The sequence below is a fragment of the Ambystoma mexicanum genome, chromosome 2p (assembly GCF_040938575.1).
Source record: "Ambystoma mexicanum isolate Mex_15411 chromosome 2p, UKY_AmexF1_1, whole genome shotgun sequence".
NCBI lineage: Eukaryota > Metazoa > Chordata > Amphibia > Caudata > Ambystomatidae > Ambystoma > Ambystoma mexicanum.
In genome coordinates, this window is record NC_090923.1 from 588,582,660 (window position 1) to 588,609,728 (window position 27,069).

General features: G+C 46.8%; 1 protein-coding gene across 5 annotated transcripts in view; it reads left to right on the plus strand.

Annotated features, from left to right (window-relative positions):
• Positions 1–356: 356 nt before the first annotated feature.
• Positions 357–27,069, plus strand: part of FANCD2 (FA complementation group D2) — a 2,923,540-nt gene continuing 2,896,827 nt past the window's right edge. For 4 of the 5 annotated variants that reach the window (XM_069644087.1, XM_069644091.1, XM_069644090.1 and 1 more), the window contains exon 1: positions 357–450. The gene's annotated coding sequence lies outside the window, so the exon portion shown is untranslated. Of the gene's footprint in view, positions 451–1,227; positions 1,409–27,069 lie in introns of those variants that run through there. The other variant, XM_069644088.1, reaches the window with a different exon arrangement.

Sequence of the window (27,069 nt, forward strand, 5' to 3'; positions counted from 1 at the left end):
GCTGAAGAGCATATTGTAAGTTTAGGAACGTTATGTGCAGGATACTGCCAGCATACAGTGTGGGTAAGAGTGGCACAGTAAACGTTCTGAATAAGATGGGCGTACAGAGAGTGTCAATAGGCGTCACATTATTCTGCGCACAGTTGAACAAAGTTTAGAAGCAGCGCACGTGTGTGGAAGATGGAAATACGGGCGGTAGACGCTAAGTCAATGGAAAACGTGGGCAGCTCGCGAGTGTGGAAGCACCTTGCCTTCCCTCTCCGTCCCGCTTGTGCAACGCCTAGTTGCCTTGCCTTCCCGCTCTTGCAAAAAAAAAAAAAGAGGTGACGGAGTGCACTTGGCAGAGGACGTGATGACGTTGGGGCGGAGCGTTGCTATGGTCCATTTCTCGAATGGGAACTAGAAACTACTTTTTAGGAAACTTCACGTCCTGATTCCATACAGCATCAGGTGAGTTCTTGCGATCCAGCTCTTGTAGTGAATTTGTTTACATAGCTCTCAACTCACGCGCTTTTGGCGGGTGTCACCCGCCTTTTAAAAAAAGCTGACCCACCCACCATGCCTCCTGCACACCCATTTGTTTAAATGGGCTGTCACCCGCCAAAAACAAAATCGGGGGTTTTCACCCGTCTTTGCAACACGAATGGTTGAGAGCTATGTTTATATGCGTTTCTTTTAGCATCCATCAACTTAGACGTTCTTACCCATTTGTTATATTGTTAAGAGTAGCTCTTTTGCCTCCTCTGGAAATGCATGTTGAAGCTGTAATTCGTTCTATTGTACTTATCACACGTTGAAATTAAACATTGTAAGTACGTGACTTTCTAAACATCTGGTTTTGAAATTACACAGGGCAGCCTGTTGTTGGTATTGTAGACACAGTAGCTTCTCCGAAGCTCATTTACGGTACGGTTCAGGCGCTGGAATGCTCGCAGACGCAGTAACTGCTGCGCATGCCACTACACAGACCCTGCTCTGGTGTAAGTTACATATATAATAATCAGGTTGTTTCTTGACGCAGGCGAAGCGGGTGGCTGCCCGGAGCGCAGTTGCCCGGTCCCTGAGTGTGGGTCACAATTGCCGTGGAGAGAGTAGCCGCAGCACAGTAGCAGTAGCTGCTGACTGGCAGTCACATAGTACTTGCGTAACGTTATGGAAGTCAGAGGCTCTCTGAACTTTTGCGCCACTTGGGTTTGCAGCATAAAAGGGCACCTTTCCTGGTGGCCGTCTGCCTTTGTAATCAAGCAGGAACAACACACCACGGAGGAAAAAAGACAGCTGCCTTTGAGCGTTCCGGCTTCCCGCCCGACACTCCAATTGCTTTCTACCTGGACCCGTGCAAAAAGAAAGAAGACTGCATTGCCTCCCTGACTTGCTTATGCGCAGAACTGAACTACTCAGAAAGAAGGTAAGTACATCCTGATGCTTCTGTTGACATTTTCGAAAATGTTCCTTTAAACTGTACATGGCGTTCGGCTGGTGCTCAAACAGTAGTTTGCAAAGTTCAGAGTGTATTCTGGACAAGAATGGGTAAATGGGAATATTTTGTTTGACACTTTCCTAGCCAAACACCTGCCTCGGTTGGATTGCATGTATTGCAATCGATTTGCTGTGTTCCTGCTTCCTCTTTAGAATGTGTCCTGTGCCTGAAAGGGTAAATGGCAGAACATAGCTTCACTCTGTTCTGTCCCAAAAAAAGTCTAAACGGCAGAAACATTTCTCAGTTAGAGTTGAAAGCGTAAATTGGAAGTTGCTGATTTTCTGGGTACTTTCAGCTGCATCCTTTCTTCTTTGTTGGTTGTTATTGGACAGTTTTAAAACTTGGTACTGTTTTCTGCAGTTCGGAGAACTTCATTTCTTTAGAGTTAGGATTCGGGGCAGGAACTTGTGGAACTAATTACTTCTTTTCAAGGTTTCATTGAATTTTTATCCCCATGCAAATTGTTCTTCGTCCTGGCGAGAGTCCTTTCTCTTGCTGAGTTGGCTGCAGTGGTGCAGCTAGGATTTCTCGACAGGGTGAACCTGCGGTGTGTACACGTGGGCCTATGGTAAAGTTCCCCATAAACTAAGGGGAATATATTTGATGAGCCGGTTTGTTTGCTTTTGCTCGGTCCCGCGCACAAGTTCCGAGTTTGAGCTTTGATGGTATATCTTTATTTCATTGTTTAGAACAGCAACATGGTACTCCTTTCATCGGCAGGGCAAGGATGATGGGCAGAAAGGTTCTGGCCAGAATTCGAAAACGCAGGCAGTGCAAAGATCTCTGGAGGTTTACATGCATGTGTAACTGACCCTATGCAGTGAGCCCTTTGCATGGACAGATGTAAATGTTTTCTGCTGCACAACAGTAATCTGCATACAAAATAACTCTGAAGTGTGAATATTTGACCATTGATAATACAGTGAGACCAATGCCCATTTTTGTCACATGCTTTTTTTCCACACTCTTAATAGGCAGAAAAAGCACTCTCTAATCCACTTTTACAGGGAGCTTCCATCTTTATGCTTTTCTGTAAAGGTTATATAAACAGCCATACAAGTACCAGAATGCAATCTGATATGAGGTTTTATTATTTCAGTCCAGAAATTGGACTACTTGAGATCCTGTCCTGTGGGTTAAATTACTCTGAAAAGTTTTACACAGGCCCCTGAAGGCCATGTGCGATGGACGGATGGTATAGTGAATGGGTTCCACTTCTATTTAAAGGGGTTTCTGCGATTTAATAAGTGACCAAATGTAAGGTGCCTTTCACTGTAAGAGATTATTCCCAGCGGGTGTAAGGCTCAAATACGGATGGCCATGCAGACAGAGTGACAGAGATTAAAGTGGGACAGAAAACGAGATGGTCAAGGAAAAAGTGAGGAAAGCCAGACTAAGAAAGGGGGAACGAAAGCGAGGAAAATATAGGCCCTATACAGGAAGCAAAATGGGGGCAGAGATTGCACGTGAGAAAAGGAGGCAATGGGCGGTTAAAGGGCAAGAGTGAGATGGAAGAAAGCTGACGGGAGGGGTAGATGTGACTCGGAGGAGGAGTTGAAATGTAACTGGGAGAGAGCACTGTGGCCAGACTGGTTATAGACTGTTGTATCACTCTTGCTGTGAAATGCACACCGGAATGTGCAAATTGGCTAAGCTCCAGGGCTGAAGGAGGACTATGTGAAGTGGAGTCCAGCCCTCTGTGCTCACATCAGATGAATGCCTCTGTTTGATGTTTTGTCAGAAGAGTTGTTTGCTGACTAGTACTTTCCTCTGGCACAGAGTACCCTGCGGGTACTGAAAAGTGAACGATCATAGATGTGCCAGTAGTCAGGCTGTAGTGACCTGCAGCCTATGTGGGAAGTTGGTCCTAGGTGAAGTGAGGGATGGTCTTACCCTCAGGCAAAACCCTGCTTTTTATTTACCTTTGTGTCCCTTCCTTCACTCTGGCCTCGTAACGGAGCTCACCAGTGCTCCTGTGGTGTTCTGGTTCCTCACCTCTGTATTGTTCCATTTCAGTTTCGGCTTTCTTAATGGTTAAAATAAAGACCATTCAGTTGAATTAGATCGATTTGAGTTTTTGGTCAGATGCTGGCTGCCTATTTGACCTGGAGGCTGGCATATGTATTGTAGATAAGTAGGATGTTTCCACTGTATGGCTCTGTGAAATGAGTCAGAGGCTGTGATCGAGACCTTCTGCCCTTTCATTCCGCACAAATGGAACTATCTGAAAGCATCATCACTTTAAAAGTGACTTTCAAATGACAAACGGCACTCCAAAAACAGCTCAACAATCTGACCTGTTTGAGGTCATTGATGAGATGTTATTGAAAGGAAACCCTATAAACAATGTGTCATATGGTCCTAATTCAAGCAGCCCTTTCTCTGAACCAAAAGTTATTGCCTCTCACAAACCTTAAAGTGCAGTTCATGGTAATGAGTGGAGTTTCCAGACTACCCTTTTACCCCTTCTGCCAATTCAGAGCCTTGTTTTGTTGTAGTTGGGTAACAGCGTATTTGGTTGAGAGAGGGATTGACACTTGCAATGTGAGATGGTGAACTGGAACCCGTCTGCCAGTGGTAGGAATTGGCATACATCGTATTTGTCCAAATGCTAGAAAAGTTGTTCAAATAGGTATGGCCATGATGTAGCCCCTCCAAATTTGGCCCACTTTCAACTCGGCACCTTTAGAATGGAGTCTCCTTACCGATACTTTGCTTCACAATCAATGCATCATTTAAACTGAAAAGACTTTTTTGGGGAGTTTGGATTATTCCTAGCAAAAATATTGCAACATGTTATAATTGGGCCATACTTTCTGGCTATTTCTTTTACTTCAGGCTTCCGAATGTACTAGCAGTGTCAAAACCAATAAGACCTTTGGGAGCACAGAACCGGCAGATAAAAAAAACAAGTGGCGCAAGGTACAAAAGTGCCAAAGTACTGTCTTCATTCTTCAAAAGAAGTAGTTAGGCGCCCTCCCCAAGGCCAGGCAACAGGCATTCCCGTGGAAACGGTACTGCCTGTGGTCATGCCACGAGTTTCAAGAGATGAGGCCTCGAACCCAAACACTAGAGGGCAATGATTACCTACAGGAACAAGGTACTAAAACATGTTGGTTCAAAGACATTTCTTTATAGCCTAAATCAATGACCGGACATGTGCGTGATCAAACTGTAATAGGAGGGTGTGAGGAATCCATTCGGAACGGCACAAATCACCTATCCGGCACCGGCTCTGGTGAAACTAGCTGGAGTAGGCTAAACAGTGCAACAAGGGGTTAAGAAATCTGTGTCAACCCGGGTGGGTGGAGTGACAGCTTATGTGACCAATCACAGACAAAGCTCAAGTGTTGTGTTTTTCTCTTCCTTTTTTTTCTGGTTGCTAGGGGACGGGGGAAGGAGAACTGGAAGGTGACGGTTATGAATGGGCGTATTAAGAAGCCCGGCTGTGACATAACGAAAAAACAAGGTTATTTTATTAGATTTAAGTATTGAAGAAGGTGAAGCGCTGTTGCGCTTTATTATAGTTATTGGAGGCGAAGCATTGTGAGACTGACATCCCTGTGAGAGCGAGGACAGGAGACACCGATCCGAGCAGAGGAGAACAACGTCCGGCGAAGGTACGGAGGCAGCTGACATGCCTATGTAAATTCCCAAGTCCCGGGGATCGGCCGGCGGGAAAGCCTCAACGCGAACCAGTCCCGGCGTCGTCAGGTGAAGTCAGCTGAAAAGAGGGGGCGGAGAGACTTGACGCGAACCCGTCTCGGCATCGCAAGGTGATGAAGTCAGCTGAGGAGAGGGGGCGGAGACTCTCAACGGTCATCCGAAAAGAGACGGAGGCAGAGGGATTTCGACAACGGAAGCAAATCACAGGGAGCAGCTGTGTAAAGGTATGAAAAGACTTTCATATGAAAGGGGGAAAGAACTATATTTGGACAAGAGGCACTGAATGTGCTGTAATCTAACCGGCGGAGCAGAGTAATACTAGCAAGGGACTTGTTTATTTTCCCCAGAACATTGACATTTGCATAAGGGGCGTATGAAACTCCTAAGAAAGTGAAAGGATATACATTAAAGAGGTGAGCCAAGTGAATAAAAGCCTGAGAAGGTGAAGGAGAAGCCAAATTAGACATCACAAAGAGAAGTGATTCAAGATAGAAATAAGAAAGTACTGATATTGAGTGGGAAGTCATATACACTGAAAAAAAGAACAGAGACAAAGATATAGAAAATGCTGAGGGAAACCAGCTGAGAACCCAAAGACAGTAAAGGGAAGAAGTTAGAAGAGGGGCAGTCCTGAGGAGTCCAATTATAAGAAGTCTTGAGATATTTTGTACTATGAGAAAAGAACTTTAGTATTAAAGAGAGTAATACCTGAGACTTACCTGAAGTTACTTCTTGTCAAGGCAGCCGAGTAAAAATTCAAGACGTATCCTTTTTCCTATTAAAAAAAGAAAAGTTAACGTTTAAAGTTAATAAAAGACACTGGTTTTACTTGAAACAGAATACCCTACTTACAGTCTCCGAGTAGTCTTTTCAATAGTCAGAGAACACAAGTTTACAGAGGGCCACAGGCTGTGCCACTTCCTAGTTATTCATACCCAAAGGATGACAAAAATTGCCACTTTTCTTCTTCATATGGGCTCATGGTATTACCTAACAAAGAAACAGTCACCAGGCCATGGCTGCAATATTCTATTTTGACTGATAGTCTACTGTTTTTGCTGTATGCTTTTGCGAAAATCAAAACTTGGTAGTGATGGCATTAATAACTGGAAGCATATTGGTAACTATTTGAAAATGCACAAAGGGCCTCCTGAACATGCCAAATCCAGTGGCAAGTGAGTGGATGCTGAAAGGTGCTTCGCAGGACTTGTTGGTATTGATTCTCTCATGCAAGATCAAATGCAGGCAGAGAGCAAAAGTTGGCGGCCTGTGCTTGAAAGTATTATGTCTTTCTGTCCAAAAATAATTTGCCATTTCATGGCTCTTCAAACAAGTTACTTACTCCAAACAATAGACATTTTTTAGGCCTTGTTGAGCTACTAGGGAAATGTGTTCCAATCATGATGGATAATTTGCATTGCGTGACCTCGCAAGAGGTCCACAGTCACTATTGCGGAAATGTAATTCAGAATGAACTAATTAGTTTAATGGGGTCTCAAGTAAAGACTGCAAGTTTACAAAGGGTCACGGCTGCAAAATATTTGTTATTTTGGATTGTACCCCAGATATCAGCCACACCAAGCAACTGTCTTACACTGTAGGAATTTTGGATATTACAGGCAAAGGCATTTCTGTGAAAGAATATTTTATAGGGTATCGCCCCGGAGACGACACATCTGATGAAGGACTTGTTAACCTTCTGTATTCTGAAATGTCAGTGCGGTCTAGAGATGGACAACTGCCGTGGTCAGGGGTATGATAATGATGCAAACATGATTGGGATAAACAAAGGAGTCCAAGCGCAAGTTCTCGAGCAATACCCCAGTGCATTTTTTAACCCATGTGGCTGCCACAGTTTAAATTTGGTGATTGGCGATGCTTCCAAATCCTCTGTGAAATCTGTTTCTCTTTTTGGTGTTCTTCATCGACTCTATACTTTGTTTGCAGCTTCAACCAAACGCTGGAGCATTTTTAGTGAGCATGTAAAAAATCTTTCCTTGAAAAAGGTCTGTGAAACACGATGGGAATATGGAATTGAAAGCTGTGCAGTATCAATTTGTTGAGATACACACAGCACTCATTAGCATTTAAGAAAGTCAATGACCCAACATTGTCCTCGGAGGCTAAGTCCCTTACTTTACATTTGGAAGAGTTCAGTTTTATTTGTACTTAAGTTGTGAGGTATGACCTTCTATTTCAGGTGAACATTGTAAGCAAATCCATGCAGTCCAAACAAATTGATTTGCCGGCCTGCAATGACCTGCTTAAGAACTGCATTGCCTTTGTCAAAAGTTATAGGAGTGTTTGTTTTGAGTCTGCTGTAACAACAGCAAAAGAGAGAGCTTTACTTTTAAGGCACCCTACTTTTAAGGCAACTAAATGGCATAGGAAAAAAAAGAAAATGTTTGCGTATGAGACTCAGGACGAGACCCCTGAGAATGAAGAAGAACTTTTTAAAGTAACCATATTTTATACCCCGATTGACGCCATAACTACTTTGCTTGAAAGGCACTTTTCCCAGTTGTCTGCGCAAAATACAAGCTGGGGTTTCATCTACAACATAAAGCTCTTGCCTGGGAAAGAAGAACTGGGTGGTGATAGTGCACCAGAATCTGATATAGATGGTTCCCAGCTGGCCGAGGAGCTGAGACATATCCAGCCATCTATTATGCCCCTTCAAGTTTTGCAGCACATTCATCATACAAAAAACACATTGGGTGTTTCCAAACGTGTGGGTTGACATGAGGCTCTTACTAACGATTCCAATTACAGTGGCAAGTGGTGAGAGGAGCTTTAGTAAATTGAAACTGATAGACATACTTGCGCTCCACAATGGTCGAGGAAAGGCCATCAGCCCTTGCAATACTTTCAATTGAGAGTGAACGTGTTGAAAAAATTGATTATGCAGCACAAAACTTTAAAAGTAGTATATACTGTTTGTGTACTCTGCTTTGTCCGAGGAATTACTGCAAAGTTCTTGAATCGTGATGTAATAAAACAGATTTCATTTGTTTAGCAGTGATTTATTGACCTTGGGTAGGAGTTACTTAACAGTGTAGTTTGGGAGTGCCGTTCGGGCAGCAAGTTGGGGTTTGCGGGGGGCGGTGGGTGGGTTGGGGTCGCTTTCTAGTGTTTCGCTCCCTTGGCACCAAATGGATTAGAAACTGCCCTGATAATACCTGCGCAGGCTTATGATTGCAGACGTGTACTGTCTCCAGCTCCTCTAGTTTTGTTATGTCCCCCTTCATCTCTTGCAACGATTGGGACTGTCCCGCTTGCATCATGCTCAACTGCTACTGAATGGTGTTCGCTGTCTTGTCCCGAAAATCCTGAAAGCATTGGCGGAGGAACTCCTGGGTGACCACTTAATATTTTGCAGAGCCTGCCAGCGCCCCCAGATCCTCTCCTGCCCCAATCCCCTGATCTCCCCCAGCCGGTACCTCACTGTCTCTGCGCCATAGTCTCTGCAGATTGCCCTCCTGTGGTTTCTTCAGGCTTGGGGGCAGCTTGCATGTCCTTCCCCTTGTTTTTGGACATAGTGCGTAGGCAGGTCTGATGGGGGTGGTGGGGGGCCTGCCCCGGCCTCTTATCCCTGACATTGTTTCACATCCTTTTGGACCTCTTCTGGACATTTTTTCAGGGTGTAGGAACCGCCTCCCTCCGCTGCTTTGTGGGGCCGCCCTTGACTATGCGGGGGGTTGGAACTCCCCTCTAACTTTGCGCTGTTGAGCCACTGTGTGTCCTCCTCCTCGGGTTTCAAATGACCCTCCTCCTGGCCTTGGTGCCAGGATTACTCTGCCCTGAGCCCGACCAAATGGCCTCTCCCTTATTCTTCCTTGCCCACCACGGATGTAGATGGACTCTTTAGCCCTCTATTCGGCCTCCGGATTGGGCCGGGGAGGCCGGAACCCCACTGGTCACTGTCTTCTATGTGTGGTGCGGCTCTTGCTCCCTTCTCTCCCTTGCTCTGCTTCTGGATGGGGGTGTGCTGGCTGAGGCACTATATGCAGTTCCAAAATTTACCTCATATGGGCCTCCAGCCGCCCCGGCTATAACACAGGGCCTCCCCTGGTCTTCCCTGCAGTGCTGGCTTCAAAGCTTGGGCAGGGGCCCTCTCGCCTTGCTCCCCCACTCCTCAATGTCTCTCTGCTCAAAGCTGGTGATCACTGCCTGCATTGGCCAGCCTCGGCCTCCTTGCACCCTTTCCTTGGGCCAGGGTGCACCCTGACCTGTGATGGTTCTCCCCCAAGGGGGGGCAAAAAGGGGAGTAGAGCCCCTCAGGGTCGCCGCCTTCCTGCCTCTATGCTGTGCGGCCCCTCCTGGCCCTCTTGGCTGCTCTGGGTGCTCTTCTCCGCTCCGCAGTTCTAAGCAGTGGGCTACGGGTATGGCCCCTCCGGGTCCCGCCTCGATCTTCCCGCTGATGCACGCCCACAGTGGAGCCCCTGCTCCACGAATCCAGCCCCGTGGACCTCCAATATTGCAGGCAGCTCCTTCCTGACAGGCTCCTCTGCCGTCGGACAACGGCTGCTTTGTCACCCCGCCTCGCAGCCGCACTGGATCCTCGGCCGCCCTGGGTCCCTGAGTGGTTCTTCTTGCTCGCAGTTTGCGAGCGTATCTCTCAGCATGGCCTGCACTGGCCGCGGGCGCAGTGCCCCGCACCTCAGACCAGACAACTCAGAGACAAAGGCTGCACACCTGCCTCTGCCGAAGTCGCCCTGTGATCCAGGCTGTTGCACTCCACCACTGCAGCCTACATTGATAAATCCTCGCCCGGGTAAGGCTCTTTTAATCTGTCTTTATTGTCTTTGGCCCCAGGGGGTGGGGGGGTGAGAGTTCTATGATCACACTGCTCTCCCCTCAGTGGCCATCTTAGAATCCCAATCACAATGCACTTTTTAATGGCTATCCATTATCAATGGCAGTACAAAATGCAGTTTTTTGAAAGGATATGTGCTTTTATGTGGTTGCACTGGCATTTTGGGTCACCCAGTCTAGCCATTCTTTGCTGTGGCAGGACTTTTGTTTATGGGATTCAATGACAAAGCAAGCATGATGAGTGTTATGTGTCTAGACTGGCATTTAGGGCAGTCAGTCAAGCCATTTCTTACTGTTGCGTGGCTTTTCTCATTGGGTATCCAGGGTAAAGCAAACATGATAAGCATTATGAAGCATCTAGACTCTTCTGCATTGTGCAGCCAGTTTGGACATGTTTTCTTGTTGTGGCAAGACATTTTTAAAGGCAACGCCAACAGGAGTGTGAGGCAGAGCCATGATGGGCATGTTTTCTTATACTATCATTGCTGGCATTATGTTATGTTTAGTTGATTTATACTGCACTGCTACCACCCAGGGGCAGTCTCCAGGCACTTGTATGGATCTGCAAAAAAGTGGGGTGCAGGGGTTAGTGGGGAAAAGTGGGGAAAAGCGTGAGAGGATAGGTTCAGAACCAGGAGGAACTGACGCCTGTGAGTGTTTTGCATGTGGTCACTTGTGAGCAGCCTCACGCATTGTAACCGTATGGGTAAGATTCCATGCCTCGGGTGTGTGGTAGTGTTTTGTGTTGGTGTTGGTGTTCGTGTTGTGTGGTTATGATGGGTTGGTCGTGTGCACTGGTTAGTGTCCATAAGGGATTTAGAGTCACAGGTGGTCATAGCTGTAAGGTAGTCGGACATCTTGGTGTGTTGTTGCATGTCAGAGGGTATTGGGCTATGTGGGTGGTTCACTCTGGATGTCGGCAGTAATGGTTCTCTGTATGTTTGAGTGTGGCTAGTCCAACATCTGGTGTGGAGGCATCAGTTATGTAGGCGGAGCAGGAAGGGAAGAGGGTTAGTAAAGTCGGTCAGTTTGTTGTGGTATCTCTGGGGCGGCCCTTTGGATGCCACTTAACGGTATCTAGCCAGGTTCTTGTTTGCAGTTCTTTGCCCCTCTCGTCTCCTCTCTAGTTGTTTGTCTGCAGTGTTCTTGTTGCTGGTGTCGCTTCTAGGTTGTCATTGTCTGCTGAATTCCTAGGTTGTTTACCACATTGGTAGTCTCTGGTTGCGTTCCCATGCCCATTGGCCAGTCCAATTGTGGGTTGCCTCCATCCAACCCTGCGGGTGAGAGCATTATTTCTGTTTTTGCTTGGTGCAGTTTGAGGTGGTTCGTTGTCATCCAGTTGTATATGTCTGTGAGGCAGTTGTGGAGCGTTATTTAGTTCCTGTGTTCTGTGTTCTGTTTGTTTTCACAATCGGTTGTGTCGCCTGCGTAGTTGTAGGCGGCAAGTCCGTAGGATCGAATGATTTTCATCAGTGGGAACATGTAGATGTTGAAAAGTAGAGGGGAGAGGCTGGAACCTGCTAGATATATTTTTGGTGTTTGAGATGAAGGTGGGTTAGTTCGGTTTGTTAGGAATAAGGTAAGTCACTTTAGTGCGGATTCCTGCATGCCACATTCCATCAATCTTTTTATTAGTGTTGCGTGGCTGACTGTGTCAAAAGCTGCTGAAATATCCAATAGAAGGTGGGCCGATTGGGTGTCCTCTGCGTTTATTTTCAGGCCGTCCCATATCGATAGAAGTGCTGATTCTGTTCCTCTCATCGGTCTGAAGCTAACTTGTGATTGGCCTGAGTATTCAGTTTGTTTCGATGTGTTTAAGATGGATTTTTTGGGACGTGGTTTTCTAGGATCTTCGCTGCTTAGGGGCAGGTTGGCTAGCGGTCTGTAGTTGCTTGGGTCTTTTGCGCTTTCTGACCTTTTTTTTTTAATCAGTGGTTTAATGTAGGCTGATTTGAAGGAGGACGGTACTATTCCTCTTTTGAGTGATACATTCATTAGGTTCCAGAGCGTGTTGCTGGGGTTCCGTAGTCGAGGATTCCTTTGAAGACGTCTGGGGGGCAGGGGTCCCTTGGAGATCCTGCCAGGTTGGTTTCCTTGATCAGTGGCGAAGTTTCCTCTGATTGGTTTTAGGCAGATGAGTTTTGCTTTAATCTGTGTTTCGTCTTTGGTCCAGTAGTTGTATTTGCCCCGGCTATGTTGATGGTCTCCTGTATTGTCTATTTCTGCTCTCAAGTGGTTGGTGATTTTGTCACAAAGTGTTTGCGTAGGGGTGATGGAATTTTTGCAGGAAGAGTTTTTTTTTTATCTCTGATTTTGAAGAGTTCTTTCGGTGAATTGTTTGACGAATCTATTCTTGTGACGTAGTAGAGTTTTGTTTTTGCTTTGAGGACTGTTGCTTTGTACAGTTTGAGTTGTCTTTGGTATTTTATTTGGTCTTGTCTGGTGATTGTTCTCCATTTTATTTCCATTTTTCGTAGTTTTTTTGGAGTTTTTTCAGTTCTTCTGTGAACCATTTTGCTGCCAGTTTGTTTGGTGTTGCTTTGAATGTTTTAGCTGGTGCTAATTGGTCAAGGGCCTTGGTGATCCAATTGTTGGGTGTGTCTTCTGTTGTATCTATGCTTGTATCAGTGGGATCGTCTAGGTTGTCGTGGTGGGTTGGTAGCATGACAGCCTCATCCGCTAGTTTTGTTGCAAAGTTGGGGTTGTAAAAAGCTGGTCTGTAGATCAGGAGGAATACTATGTTGGATTGGTCGTTGAGTTCTATCTTGATTAGGAGGGATTCAAAGTCTTCCGCGTTGGTTGTGATGATTCGAGATGCTCAGGCGTGTTTTTTGTGTATAGTTCCGATTCGGCCTCCTTCGGTTTTCTCTGTTGGCGTGCATTTATAATTATCGGGTATCGCTTCATTCGCGATAGCTTTATAGTTGTCTGATAGCCAGGTTTCTGTAAAGAAGCGCACGTCTGTGCCTCCTTCGCTTAGGAGGATTTCTGTGGAGTGTTTTGCCATGGATCTAACATTGAGGAGGCTGCAGTGTAGTTTGCTTGATTTCCATTTCATGTTGTTGTCAGCATTTTTTGTTCTGACCAGTGTGTTGTGGCTTGGGTTTCCGTTTCAGGTGGGTTTTTCCCGGTTGAGTCTTTGCGTGGAGTGGTTCTTTGTTGGTCAGTCTCTTTGTCGAGTAGACTGATGAGGTTTATGGCGGGGGTGGTTCATTCCGGGTGGTAAATAGGGTAGCTACCCCTCTTTTCCAGTCTTGGTGATACAGGGGGTGTAGATTGTGATGGATTCCAATTTGTTCCTTGTTCTGGTTGGGATATTGTCCGTGGTGGAGACCGGGTTGGGATGTGTTTTTTTTTTTTTTTTTTTTTTTTTTTTTTTTTTTTCGTGGTCCGTTTGGTGTCCTAGTTGGGTCTGTATTCGTGGCACTTGTTGGTTGTCGGTTTGTTGTTGCTGTGCTGTTTTTGTTTACCACGTTGTCGTATGTGGACAGGTAGCGAGCATTGTAGTCTTTGCTCTGTTATTTGTATGTCTCCTTGGGCCATCTCAGATGTTTGTCGAGTTTTTTGGGGATGTGGGATCATGCTGGTTGGTGCCTTCCCGAGTGGTTTGGGATTTCTTATTATTTCTGTTGTCTTTTCTGGCTTCTTTGTCTTTCTTGTGGCGAGGCATGATGTGTGGGTTGTGTTCCTTAGTGGGCGTCCCCTTTCGATTGGTGTTTTTCCTGGTCTTTTGGGTTCAGTCTTTGCTGTTTGTGGTTTGTTGTTGCTTGTATTTGGTAGGTTGTGGGTAATTGAGACCTCGGTTGATGGGACTTCGTGGTTACGTTGTTTATTGCTTCTTTTTATTTTTCTTGGATCCTATTTCTTTTTTTTTTTTTTTTATCCGGGAGGTACTTTTGGTAATGGTGGTTAATTATTGGATTTTTCGCAAACGAAACATGAATACTGTGTGAAGGAGTACATGTGAATACTGGCATATATTGATGCAGACATGTTAGGGCGAATTATCATTTCCGTGCTAATCCCCTTCAACCTTAGAGACCCCCAGCTCTTTTGCTGGACTGTAGGACTTTTTAATTTTAACCCTGGAGTGAGTGAGACCTTTTTCCCACTGCCTTATGTGTTTTGACCTGAATTGGATTGTGTTTTCACTGTTTTGGGAGTCTGACAAACTCCATAGGGATCTACTTTTTGTATGGTGACACAATGCACCTTCAGTGCAGTGTCACTGATAAATCCTTTAGATTTCTCATTAGGTTTAAAATACCTTTTCTTGTGTGAACTACTGTTCCCAAGAATAGTAAAGTGAAAATGACTTTAATTACCTTTTCTCTTTGTGGGTCCAGCACACACCGTTTTATGTGGAGTGCTGGGGGCAATGGGGTTACCTAGTAGCCCCTTATCCTAAATTCACATGTAACATTTTTATGTTACCCTCCCTACTTTAGATGGCCAGTGGCAGTGGTTTACTTTTTCCCACCATTGTGCTTTTCTACCGCAGCCCGAACCCTCAGCTGCAGTATAGCACCCATGGGTGACCATTTTATCAAAATGGCGCCTGTCATCTTTTTTTGACATTTTCTGTTTGTGAGGTCTTTCTTGGGTTTTACTCTGTGCGTTGAAACAGATTGGAGCCCTTTTGTTTGTCTTGTCTTTGGCGGGCTTCAGTGTGTCTGGAAGGACAGGATGTGAGGGAGGGTCCCGAAACTCCCCTATCATTTGTCTCTAGGAATGCCTGAATGCAACCAGCCCTGCTGTGTGATTGACAGCCTAGGCTGTTCATGAATGGGAGAAACCTGCTTAAAAGACGAGGGTTTTGGGATTAGGGGCAGACTCGACCACTGGGAGAAACACTCGACGAAACCGTGAACAAAGCTTGCTGCATCCTCCCGAACCTTTGAATTGCTTGGTGGTGCCATGTTGCTGTGCTGAAACTCCTTTTTTAATTAGACAGAGAAGCTCCCGAATGGACGACTTCTCCCCTTGGGTTGGTGGGACCAACTAACTCGGAGACGAACTCCACTGCACCATCTTCCCTGTCTGGCTGTACTACTTCATTGCTGCAAGAACCGAGTGCCAGGGGTCGGGTAATCCGTAGCCGAGTAAAACGTCTGAAATCTGGCTAGAAGCTCCAGGAGTCTCCTAAGGACCCTCCTGAAGCAGGACGACCAGAGCTCGAGTCCCCTCACCAGAGTGCAGGACCCAAGGAGTGAAGGAAGCCCAACCGGTATCCGAGATCCGCGATTGGTGCTGTTTAGTAAGCGCTGAAACCGCAAAGTGCCGCTGAACCGAAAAGAGCCCATAGCTGCCGACGACCTCCCAAGTATCGCCGCAGGAGCCCTATAGATGTCCTCCCTCTTGTCCCCACGACTGAGGCTCAGGAACACAGGGTCTGCATCGCTGTAGCAGGACAGAAGCCAGCTGGACCACTCTTCTTCAAACCAGATGTACTGTTTAGACTTGGGGTACTTGCCTCACTGTCTTGTAGCCATGCTTTTCTCAGTTGGGAATTGCAGTGGCCTACTTTTAGAGTTGATTCCAACTCTGTTTTCACAGGCTTAACAGCTTGTGACTCTACAAGTGATTTTCTAACAAACTCTCTAACTTTGTGCAATACGTTTGATTCTAAGAAGTGCCTCAGCTCCATAAACTGTTTCAAATTGACTTTGGCTGTCCTGGCTCCCTGCAGACCCTTCTAGCCCATTGACTTTGATATTGTTTTCCCCTCATAGGTGGTAACTTGTTTTAGACTATTACTCCCTGGAACGGCTTGTCTAGACTTCATTGGAAGATTTAGTTGCCCTCACACATACTGAGAACCTATTTAATCCTTTTCCTTCCTTAAACCTTTCCTTTCTGCACCTCACAATCTGCAAGTGCCATTACTGTCCAATGATTGAAGTCACCCCAGGGTGTAGGTATTGTGTAAGAAGCATATCCAAAGATTATCCATTAACTTGCTCTGATTCTGAAAAGTCATTTTAAAGTATATTTAAATAGTTAAATGAATTTCCTTTCTAAAGAACGCTTATTTACAAATTGATGTTAAATAAATATTTATAACTGAAACCTTGAGTGTAAGTGTTACTTGGCTACTTGTATTTCCGGATTTCATTTGTACACCTCTACAGCTCGCATTTGTCCCTCTTGAGATAGGCCTTGCTGCTCAGTCACACTACCAACCTGTGTAGTACAGACCTTTACCAAAAGGTGGGTTACTTAATACCAAGCAGATAAGTGGTGTTTAGTCTCACACAGTGGGACTACACTAATTCTTACCTAACAAGTCGGCATGATGATGTATTGATTGTGAGGGTGCTGTGTTCCTGCTTTTGACTGGGATAGCAAAGAGTTCTCACCCAGGGGGTGCATGCTATGTTTAGGCCTCTTTCTTCAACTTTGGCCCAACATAGTCTCAAGCTTTACCCATGCCACATTGGGGATTGTGAGGGTGGTGGGTTCCTGCTTTGACTGGGATGGCAAAGGATTCTCACCCGGGGGGTGCATGCTTTGTTTAGGCCTCTGGCTTCCACTTTGGCCCAACATAGTCTCAAGCTTTACCATAGCCACAGTGGGGTGTCATTCAGCATAAGTGCAACTAAGCAAAAGCGGAATGACAATCTGTATTGGTCTGCATATCATCCTACAAACTCTGATATTCTGAAGTAATCAGTAAGTCATTCCCAAATCATCAAGAACAAACATGTTTCATGGCAATGCTCTTGAAGTAATCGGCAGGTCATCCCAGAATCATCCCCAAATCATCAGGGACAGCAAGTCATCCTAAAAGCATCAGGAACAAAGAGTTTTCTAAAATAGGGATGATGTTGGCATATTCATTAAGTCATCCTAAGCTCATCCCCCACCGTTCTGAGATATTTGCTGATGACTTTGACAGCGTGATGATGTCTGATGATGTGGGAATGACTTCTAGTGTAGTTTGATGATCATCAGGTGACCCCAGGATGGTCTCTAAAGTCATCCTTTTAGACCATATACTTGCCAACATTCTGTAACCAAAAAGATGTAGGATTGTTCAAGTTTCAAAAATAATACTTTGCATAACAATGTCATCACAGGAAAATACAAAACATACATTGTTGGCCCCACTGGAGCATTCTAAAATACACAACCCATCAAACAGCACAGCATGGAAAGATGTTCAAATGTTTAAAATGTATAATTGTGAATGGTAAGTTAATACCGAAATTAATTACCTAACGTCACAGAAGCTAATCACACAGAGGAGATAGATACCCTCCTCAGTCAGATATGCAGATGCTGTGTGATGGTGTTACGCTCTGCCACTTGCCTTCACTGGTGATTCACCTAAGGCCTGCCCTGGCCAGAGTCACATAGCTGTCAGGTCAGTGGATTGGTCTGAGTCCATCACAAAGTAATCACTTACCCGCCCACTGCACAGACAGACTAACTAATGTGTTGCATGATTTATCCTGGGCCGGTCTCAAGCAGCCTGCCTTAGTCGCATAAATCGCATGTCACTGTAAAAAGCAGTAGGATCTGTCACCCAAATCTGTAGGCAGTAGGACTGGTTACAAAGCAATAGCCTACTGCCTAAATCAGTAGAGTTGGCAAGTATGTAACATTCCACGTGAATGCTGTATATCAGACGTGCAACGTCATTGAGCTGACCGGGCTGAAGCCCCCCGCCTCCGAGATGTTAGCTGAGGGGCAGGGCTTCTGTGTCCTTTAACAGTTCAAAGGATCAGGAACAAGGGTCTGGGCACATTTTGTTTTTCAAAGGCAAATCTGCTATCTGATCGGATGTTAAAGCACTGCCAGTTTCCCAGGGTCACATCCCCTTGAGACACACAGGCGGCACCCCTGGCTCTGCAGCCAGTGCCGTAATGAAGTCGGCAATACCTTTCTTTTGTCATAAGCAGCATAGCCTTTTTTATGCATGAGGGTGAATTTCCAACTGAAAGACCACCAGTCACCTTGCTGTGACAGTTTAAGCGAGCAACAGAATAAAACACCCTTTGGAAATGTGTTCATACCCATAATGTCTGATAGCTTGATATGCTAAAAAGTAAAGATCTCTTTGATCTACTTAGTTGATGGTTCTTCAAACCATTCATAACAACACACAGGAGGTTTGTGACAAATCTCCAAACCTAAGTGAGTTTATGACAACTTATTTTATTGTGCGTCTTAAAGTGGTGAAAATAAAGTGGGTAAATGGGTATTTTGTCTTTTGCATCTTATAGTTCTTCATTCAAGATGTGGAAAATAAAGGTGCACTGATAATATTTTGACCCAATATGCTGCTATACGTATTTGCATGTTGTCATGATGCTTTACTATGCAATTTATGTATTTTGCAAATAAACTCTATACGACATTATTATTGTAGGTCTTGACACCCAAACAGGCCTCCAGATAAGGTGCGTACTAGGCCTTTTTACGCATGAAAATCTTGCAAATACGACAGCTTTATTATTTTCCTGCGTACATTTACACACAGGTTTAGAGCAGAGGGCATTGCAAAAGTCAGGTTACTTGACAGAAACCAGAAGGATTATTTTGATTTTTATCTACATGGATGTAATTGCAAGCTACCTCTGCAACAGAATTTATTTCTCTGAAGCCGGCTAGGTTTTTGTGATTTCAACATTTAAATATATACAGGAGAGATCAAATGGCCAGACCCTAGAGAAATAATAAATGCTGTATTCTGTCACAATGCAGAAAGCTGCCGTACGGTAAGGATTTCCATACAGTTTGTGCATGCGTTGCTGGATGTCACATACATTTTACTCTCTTGCAAAAGGGGAAAAGTCATTTTTACTCTCTTAAAATCAGATTTACTCTCAAAGTTTAAAAAACGGGGAGTAAAATCTGGAGCACTGCACCCAAACCTTAAATATTTGTTCCAAGTAAAGCGTGGAAGAAGGTGGCCGTGCCCAAATGGCGGAGTGGGTTAAAATCCTTGCTTTTCTGTTTATCTTAAGTGTGTGATCCCGGGCAAATAATGTAATCTCACCCTGACATCACCTGCAAAAATTGGAGTGCTTATTAGTGATTATGTTTACACCCTTACAATTTTAATAAGTGTAGGGACGAATTGGTGTACCCTGGTGCTCCTCTGCTTGTGGCTCCAATACTGTCACAATTGCATTATTGCTGCACTGGCGCTCCCCCAGTCCCGCCAGTGGGTTACCCCCCACCCCACATGCTCTTTTGGGAGCCTGACCGGGACTTTTGTCAGTGGGAACATCTCCAGTTCGGCACCTCAATGAGGGTGCACAACAGGAAAGGTGTCCCGCTGGGAGCACAATTTGTGTGAGCAATTCCTGCTCGGTACAGTCATTGTCCTGGCAGCAGGACCCCTTACCCTTTCAGAACGGAAGAAGTGTCCATCTGTGTGTGTTTTATCTTGCTGCTGCCAAAACTGAATGTGTGTTAGGTGTGCTTTAATCGAAATTGAAGTACTTTTGTAATTACTTGTGAGATTCCATCACATTCTGTGGATTGTATACCTGGCTGCACGTGATGTTAGCCTATTCACTTAAAAGCAGCATTTGGCTTTGTGAGCTCTGCCTGAGTTGCTTGGCCAGGGAAACTACATTTCCCTGCAGCCCCAGGCTCCTCAACTCAGTTGACATGGCACACCTGATACAAGCCCAGTTTTCCACAGCTACTTAATCTGCTGTGAGGCACGCTTTCAGGTTCTCTTTTTTGCATCTGTGTGTTATCTTGCTGCTGCCAAAACTGAATGTGTTTGTGTGCTTTAATTGAAATTAGAAGTAGTTTTTTGTTTTCTTAGGTTAGCTTCTCTATGCTTGTCCCTACCGGTGCTTAATACTGCATATTGTATAAATGTTTTAATTGCTGAGTTGACCGTCAATTTAAATCTGCTTGTTCTGTGAGCGAACATTGACTTTATTTGTGCTATCCACCTAGATTTGAAACTGTAGCTAGTGTTTGTTTGGGCACTTCTCTCACACTGATTTAGTTTTAGTCCTTGCGCCGCATCATACAACGTAGCAAGCACTTTGAACTACAAGTCCCATCAGGACTCTAGTCCGTGACCGCATTTAGTGACATTTCAGGCGGGTCAGGGTCAAGCAAATCTGCGCGAGTCCGCGCATAAGGCCCCTGTTGGCTTTTTCCTTGATCTTTCAAATGTACCTCCTTTTTGACAGATACTATGACCCTAATTCAAGATGTACTACCATCGTCAGACAAGACTCTTATTAGGACGGATACCGCCCAGATCTCCATGACCCTTCTGAACACCAGATCTCTGGACAAACATGTCAGATGTTAGAGACTACCTGGAAACACAGCAAGTTGATATTTTGGGGCTCACTGAAACCTGGTTTCAGGACTCTAGTGGCCCTAATGTTGACTTGGACACTTCACCGAGCTATACCTTTTTTGGTCTGAACAGAGAAGGTGGTCGGGGAAGGAGGATCGCTATTCTTGCACACACCTCCCTACATTTTTTCCAAACCCCTACTTTTTTTTTTTTAAAAGGATGCAAAATTATTTTTAAAACCACGCCTGCCCCCAATAATTGTTTGAATATCACCCTGCTATATCGGCCCCCCCACGATGCCCCTTCATTTATGGAGGACTTGGCGGCTATTTTATCCTCACTCCATAAACCCAATTCATGATCTATTGTCGTGGGGACTTTAATAGGTGGTTTGGAAACAAACTGGATGTATAGGCTTCACTCTTAGTCCACTTGTTTGAATCCAATGGATTCACCATAGACAACAGTACGGACCCTACACATAAACTAGGGAATGTGTTAGATTGGGTTACTAGTAGGAATCTGGTACTCAGCACGCAGTTGGTTCAGCCTTGCATTTGTTGTGTTTCAGTTTACCTTGCCGACTCCCATAGTCTCTCACGTCCTAAGCAGGAATTATAACAGAATACGACAAGAAGTTCTAAAATCCTGTTTACCAATCCTTATGCAAGGTACCTCAGGTTCAGACTCCCATGACAATTTAGTCCTGAGTACAAATTGCTGCTTATGGATTTATTGAATCGTATAGCCCCTATGACCTCTAAGAAAGTCGGGGAAAGATCGAACAACCAGAAATGGTTTTTGGGTTCTCTTCAGGACAGTAAAAGAGAAATAAGGAAAGCAGAACGTGACTGGGTGAAGGACCAAGCCCCGGCCAATAGTGCCAAATGGAAAATATTAGAAAAAGTGTATCGCGCTGAGATTTTACTTGCTAAAAAACGTATTTTGATAATCAAATAACGCAGGTTGAAAACAATTCTAAGAAACCTTTTCAAATTCTCTGGGAACTCTGGCAACCTAATGTTATGTTACAAGAGTTCTCCCCCAGCAGTTCAACAAGCATTTGCGCAGAAAATAATCACTGCACAGGCTCAGATTGTGGATAAGTTGTGCAGTTCGGAGCCCTTTTGTTGGCATCCTAATGATAATGAACACTCCTTGGGCAATAAAACTCTTTTCTACTTTTCTGACCCGTCCAGTGAATCCCTGACTGACATTTAGAAATAAATTAGGCCTACTACCTGCATGGGGGCCATGCTTCCTTCTAGAGTTGTTCTAGCCAATAGGGACCTATTTTTGCCTTTCCTTGTGCGCCTTACCAACGCCATTTTATGTCCAGTCCGGAATGTCCTCAAGACTTTTTCGGTCACCCCATTATTTAAAAAATCAGGGCTGGACCCTAAAATACATTCAAACTTTAGACTTATTTCAAATACTCCTTTCTTACTTAAGGTGCTGGATAAAGTGGCTATGTCACAATTGCAGGTCTTCTTGGAGACATCTGGAGCACTTCATCCTCAGCAATCAGGCTTCAGAGCCTGTTTTGGCACTGAAAGTGCCCTGTTGAATATGCAATTTGAGATGCTTCAGATTATGGATGAGGGCAAGGTAGGGCTGCTGATGTTGACTGACTTGTCAGCTGCCTTTGACCTTGTTGACCACGACAAGCTCCTGATGAACATGGGAGGGGCTGCAATTTACTCATCCGAAGCAATTACCTGGATTAACTTGTTATCTAACTGAGTCTCTCGGATCGTTTGGGGGGAAATGTTTCCTCATCTGACAAAGTGCTAAAATGTGGCGTTCCAAAGGGCGCATGCTTGTCTCCTTCTCTTTTCAACGTGTTCTGCCGCCCTCTTTGAGATCTTCTAGAAGGATTAGGAGTACACTTTACCAAATATCCTGATGACGCTCAGCTCGTATTTGAGCTGAGTGGCTCTCGCACAATAGACCATGAGAGAATAAACATGGTATGTACCAAAATACAGAACTGCATGACTAATAATGACATGTGCCTAAATGCTAGTAAAATCAAGCTTATGCTCTTGGGCTCACCTCAGGCCAGAGCTAAATTGGATTGTCAGTATAAAGGTTTTTTGATTGAACAACATCTCATCAAGGTGGTGGACATGGTTTACTCCTACGTCCCGTCCCCTTTCCTCCATACTTATGGGACATCTCCGTCCTGTGGGATGGGAACGAGCACTTTGTAAGAAGCATCCACATTTTTTCCAAAAAATGTGTCCTTCCTCTCTTTCTTGTGCGGGGCCCGGCACGTGGCCGTAACCCTGCCCATCTTGGCTCCGCATCGCCCATCAGTCCTTCTCTGCTCGATCGGGGCCGGACGCACTTGCATCCATGGAAGTTTTTCTTCCCTTTTTTCCTCTCTGGCTCTCGCTAGCGTTCGTTTACTGGTCTGTCTATGTCGTTCAAGCTAGACTTTCCTGATTGTTCATCCTGTCACCGTCGCTTCGCGAGGGCGGATCCCCATCCTCTTTGTTTAGAGTGTTTGGGTCCGGATCACCGTTGGGACTCCTGGTTTTTACCGTGACTCCCTTTCGGCCCGGGCACTTCAACGTCGGTTGAAGCGGTGGGAGGAGGTGTCCGACGTACTCCTCCTATACATTTTCAGGCGTTCATCGACGAGAAGAAGAAACGCCCGGTAAATTCTTTACTTTTCAGAGCATCCCGGCCGGGGGATACCTTTCCGGGTTCCTCTCGGCCGGGAGGGGCGGTGATCGCTCTGTCACCAGGGTTCGCCCTGAGGTGCCCTTCGGGCCTAATAATTCTACCGGAGTTTTCTCCGAGGGCCTCCGTAAGGGGCCTGTGAATACCAGAGTAGGCTCCGAGGCCCCTCCTGTGGGGGCTGTTTGTAGAGCCAGTTCTATTGAGTCGTGGGGTACCGGAGCTCGCTCTGAGGCTTCTCTGTCGGCTTCCCTCAAAGATAAGATAAGCCTTGGCTGGGCTTGTTGTTACAGAACGGATGTTCGAGGCCCGCGCAGATAAGGCTTTTACTGGGCCTGGGTCCGAGGTCCCTCGTTTAGAGGCTAAAGCTACCAACAATTCTGAGAGGCCGGTCAAGGCTTTGTCTGTGAAAGCTGTTGCTCACCGTTCCCGCTCTTGTGGTGACACCAGACCTGTTGAGGGGGCAAAGAAGCAAAGGTCTTCTTTTACTGGCAGTGCCGAGGTCCTTCCTTCGAAGGCTCAGTTGGCGGTTGGTATGTCACAAAAACATTCCAGGCCTCAATAGTACCGGCTCTGCCGAGGTTCCTTATGTTAAGGATAAGATTAAGACCCCGGAACCATCGAAGGGGACCCCTGCCTCGCTACCGCACGTGCCGCTGTTCCCCTCAGATGAGGACAAAATGGCGCCCGTTCCCGCCATGACTGCGGCAGCTATTTTAGGTGCTACCCCTACAGCTACGCCATCGGCCTCTGGTGTAGGGCTTGGTCCCTTGGGTGAACCTAAGGTCCCTTGTGCGCATCCTTACCGGCCGGTTTATGATTGGAACACCCAGTTGCCTCTTCCGCACAATGTTTCGTTGCCTGCGGGGGCGGCACCTTTGATTTATGTGGATACGTCTGTGGAGGGGCCTGTGTGGACCCTTACCCACTACGTCCTTGGATTTGTCCACCTCATGAGAGGCCTCCTCAGGATCCGAAACAGTCTCCGGAGGATGCCTTTTTCGGTAAATTTCAAGCGCTTATGCGCACCGACCCCATGAGGGAATATTTCAAAGGGCTTTTCAGGGAGATATGTCCACCTACCCCTTCGGCTCCACCAGTTCCTCCGGTGGTTCCGCTGGGGCCTCCCTTGCCCGTGGTGCCTCCCCGGCTCTTCCGCCTTTGCCTCCATTGTCCCCAGTGGACAAGGCAGTGCCTGACACGGCTCAGCAGGATCTTGACCTGTCAGATGACCCTCAAGGCGATCAGGACAGCGAGGACCTTCCCCGCTCAATCGGAGCTTTTGATGACCGGGTACTGGACATAATGAGTTTCTTAGATGTTCCGGTGCCCGAGGCACCCGCTCCGCAGGAGGGCATGCTTTCTGGGGTGTTCAGCGTGTCTCCCTTTGAGCGTACTGGCCTGTTCCTGCAGAAGGATTTTCTGGCCGAGGTCCGAAGAGTCTGGGAAAAGCCACACTCGGGACTTTTTGTCAATAAGAAGATTGACGCGAGGTACAGGCTACATTCTTCGGAAGAGGTGGCCCTGTTGTCTTGTCTGCCTCCCTCCTCCACAGTGGTGGCTACGGCCACTTTGCAATCCAGACCTGCAGCATCTTCTTCCACAACAGCTACTCAGGTCCTGGGTAAGGAGGACAAGCTCCTTGACTCCCTAGGGAGGAAAATCTTTGCCAACTCAGCCTTGCAGCTCAGGCAGGCCAATGCTGAGTTGATATTAGCGGGAGCTAACATGCGGATGTGGAAAGGTCTGTCGGAGTTTGAGGAGCACATCCCGGTCGAGAAGTTGGAAGACTTCAAGGGTGGCCTATCCGACGCCAGGGTCTTAGCCCAGGATCTCCTGGCGGCTGCGGCTCATCACGTAGACATGCCACTACATTTTCAAAAGAAGTGCAGGACAAGGTGTTGGACCTTCCGTTCGATGGTAAGAAGCTCTTTCATTCTACAACAGATGTAGAGCTCACCAAGACGAAGGATAGCACGCAGACAGCTAAGTCATTGTTTGTCCTGGTTAGGCTCCTTTCAAAACCCAGAGACCGTTGTCACAAAGTGGAGCCTCCTCTGGCTTTAGGGGCCACCTCGACCGCAAATCTCACAGGGTGGATACCTCTGCGGGGAATAACCGCCGTAAGCAACAACGGACGTGGTTTTTCTCCCGCTCTTCAGCCTCCTCCTCAGGTTCAGGTGGCACTGCCACCGATAAACCTACTAAATGAGGGTTTTCCGCGCTCGCACGAGACCCTGGTGGGAGGACGCATTGCGTCTCATTGGGAGGCGTGGCAGACCATCGCAGAAGACAGATGGGTCTAGTCAGTCGCTTGAGAGGGCTTCCGCTTACCTCTACCCCCTACCCCACCCCGCAACCCTCCTTTTCAGCTGTCGGGCTCGCCCTCCCTCAAAGCCGAGGTTCAGAAACTCCTGGACCTCAGAGCTGTGGAACCCGTTCCCCTCGGGGAGCGAGGGGAGGGTTTCTACTCCCAGCTGTCTACTGTGTCCAAACCCAACCAGACTGGCCTGCGCACCATCCTAGACCTTTCCCAGTTCAATCTTTTCCTACCCCAAGAGAAATTCAAGATGATTACGCCCAGCCAAATACGCTCCTCCTTGCAGACGGGCGACTGGCTCAGCGTTGTGGACCTTCAGGACGCGTACATGCATATCCTGATTTGGAACCCACGCAGGAGATATCTCCGCTTCTATTGGGGAGAGGAGCACTTCCAGTTTCGAGTGCTTCCTTTTGGCCTCAGCTCGGCGCTGTGTCTCTTTACGAAGATGATTTTGGTTATTGCGGCCTATCTTCGTCTCCGGGGTATCCATGTGTATCCATATTTGGACGACTGGCTCTTACGCAGCCCTTTTCCGCTAGCAGCAGCGGGCAATCTCCAGTCTCTCCTTCAGCTCCTGTTCCATCTTGGGCTGTCGGTGAACTGGTGGAAATCCTCCATGACTGTCTCGGAGGACCTGATTTTCCTGGGTTTTCGCTGGAACACGATCGACTGCAGAGTGTACCTGACCGGGGACAGAATGGCGGATCTGTTAGCCACGTGTCAGATGTTTCTGCAGTCGGTGAGCATGTTGGCCTGGTGGTTCCAGAGGCCTCTGGGCCTCGTGCGTGCTGGCTCTTCCTCTTGCTCGTCTCAAGATGAGACGGACCCAGATGGCTCTTTGGAGTTCCTGGCGTCAGGCTGTGGACCCGGATTCCAAGTGGATAATGATTCCGGATTCCATGAGAGTGGACCTGGACTGGTGGTCATCTCTCAGCAACCTGTCGTTGGGCACAGGGTTTCAGGACCCAGCCCCCATGGTGACGATCACGACGGACTCCTCCCTTCTGGGGTGGGGTGCGACGTTAGATCTTCTTCAGGTCTCGGACCTCTGGTCGCCTCAGGACAAGCTCCTGCACATAAATCATTTGGAGCTTCTGGCGACCTTTCTGGCGCTCAAGGCGTTCAGACCGCTCATTGCCAACAAGGTGGTCCGCATACGCACAGACAATGTGGTGTCAATTTATTACATCAACAAACAAGGGGGAACGAAATCTCCCCCCCCCCTCGTGGACCTGTCTATCCAGATATGGGAGTGGGCCGTGCTTCATGGTGTCTGGCTGCTTGCAGTACACATCCCGGGCCAGCTGAATGTCACAGTGGATGCCCTCAGCCGGCGGACAGTGGTCAGCTACGAGTGGGTGTTGAAGGCGGAGGTCCTCTTGGGGATTTTCTCGCGTTGGGGCACACCGGAGGTGGACCTCTTCGCTACGGCGGTAAACAAGAAGCTTCCTCAGTATGCCTCCAGAGGGGGCTGGAAGCCTCCTCTCTGGGGGGATGCACTTGAGATTCCATGGCACAACATGAGAGCTTACGCCTTCCCGCCTCTGGTTCACCCGGCAATTTGGAAGTTGAAGAATTCGGTGAACTGTTCCCTTCTGCTCATAGCCCCGTGGTGGCCGGCCAGGTTTTGGTTCTCAGAGCTTCAACACCTGTCGGTGTATCCGCCAATCAGGTTACCAGTAACTCCCGATCTTCTTCACCAAGGGGAACAGCAGCTGGGGCACCCCTCCCCTCAATCGCTCAGCTTGGCGGCATGGTGCCTGAGTTCAAGTCTTTAGAGCATCTGAATTTGTCTACGGATAACATGTGTATTATCCA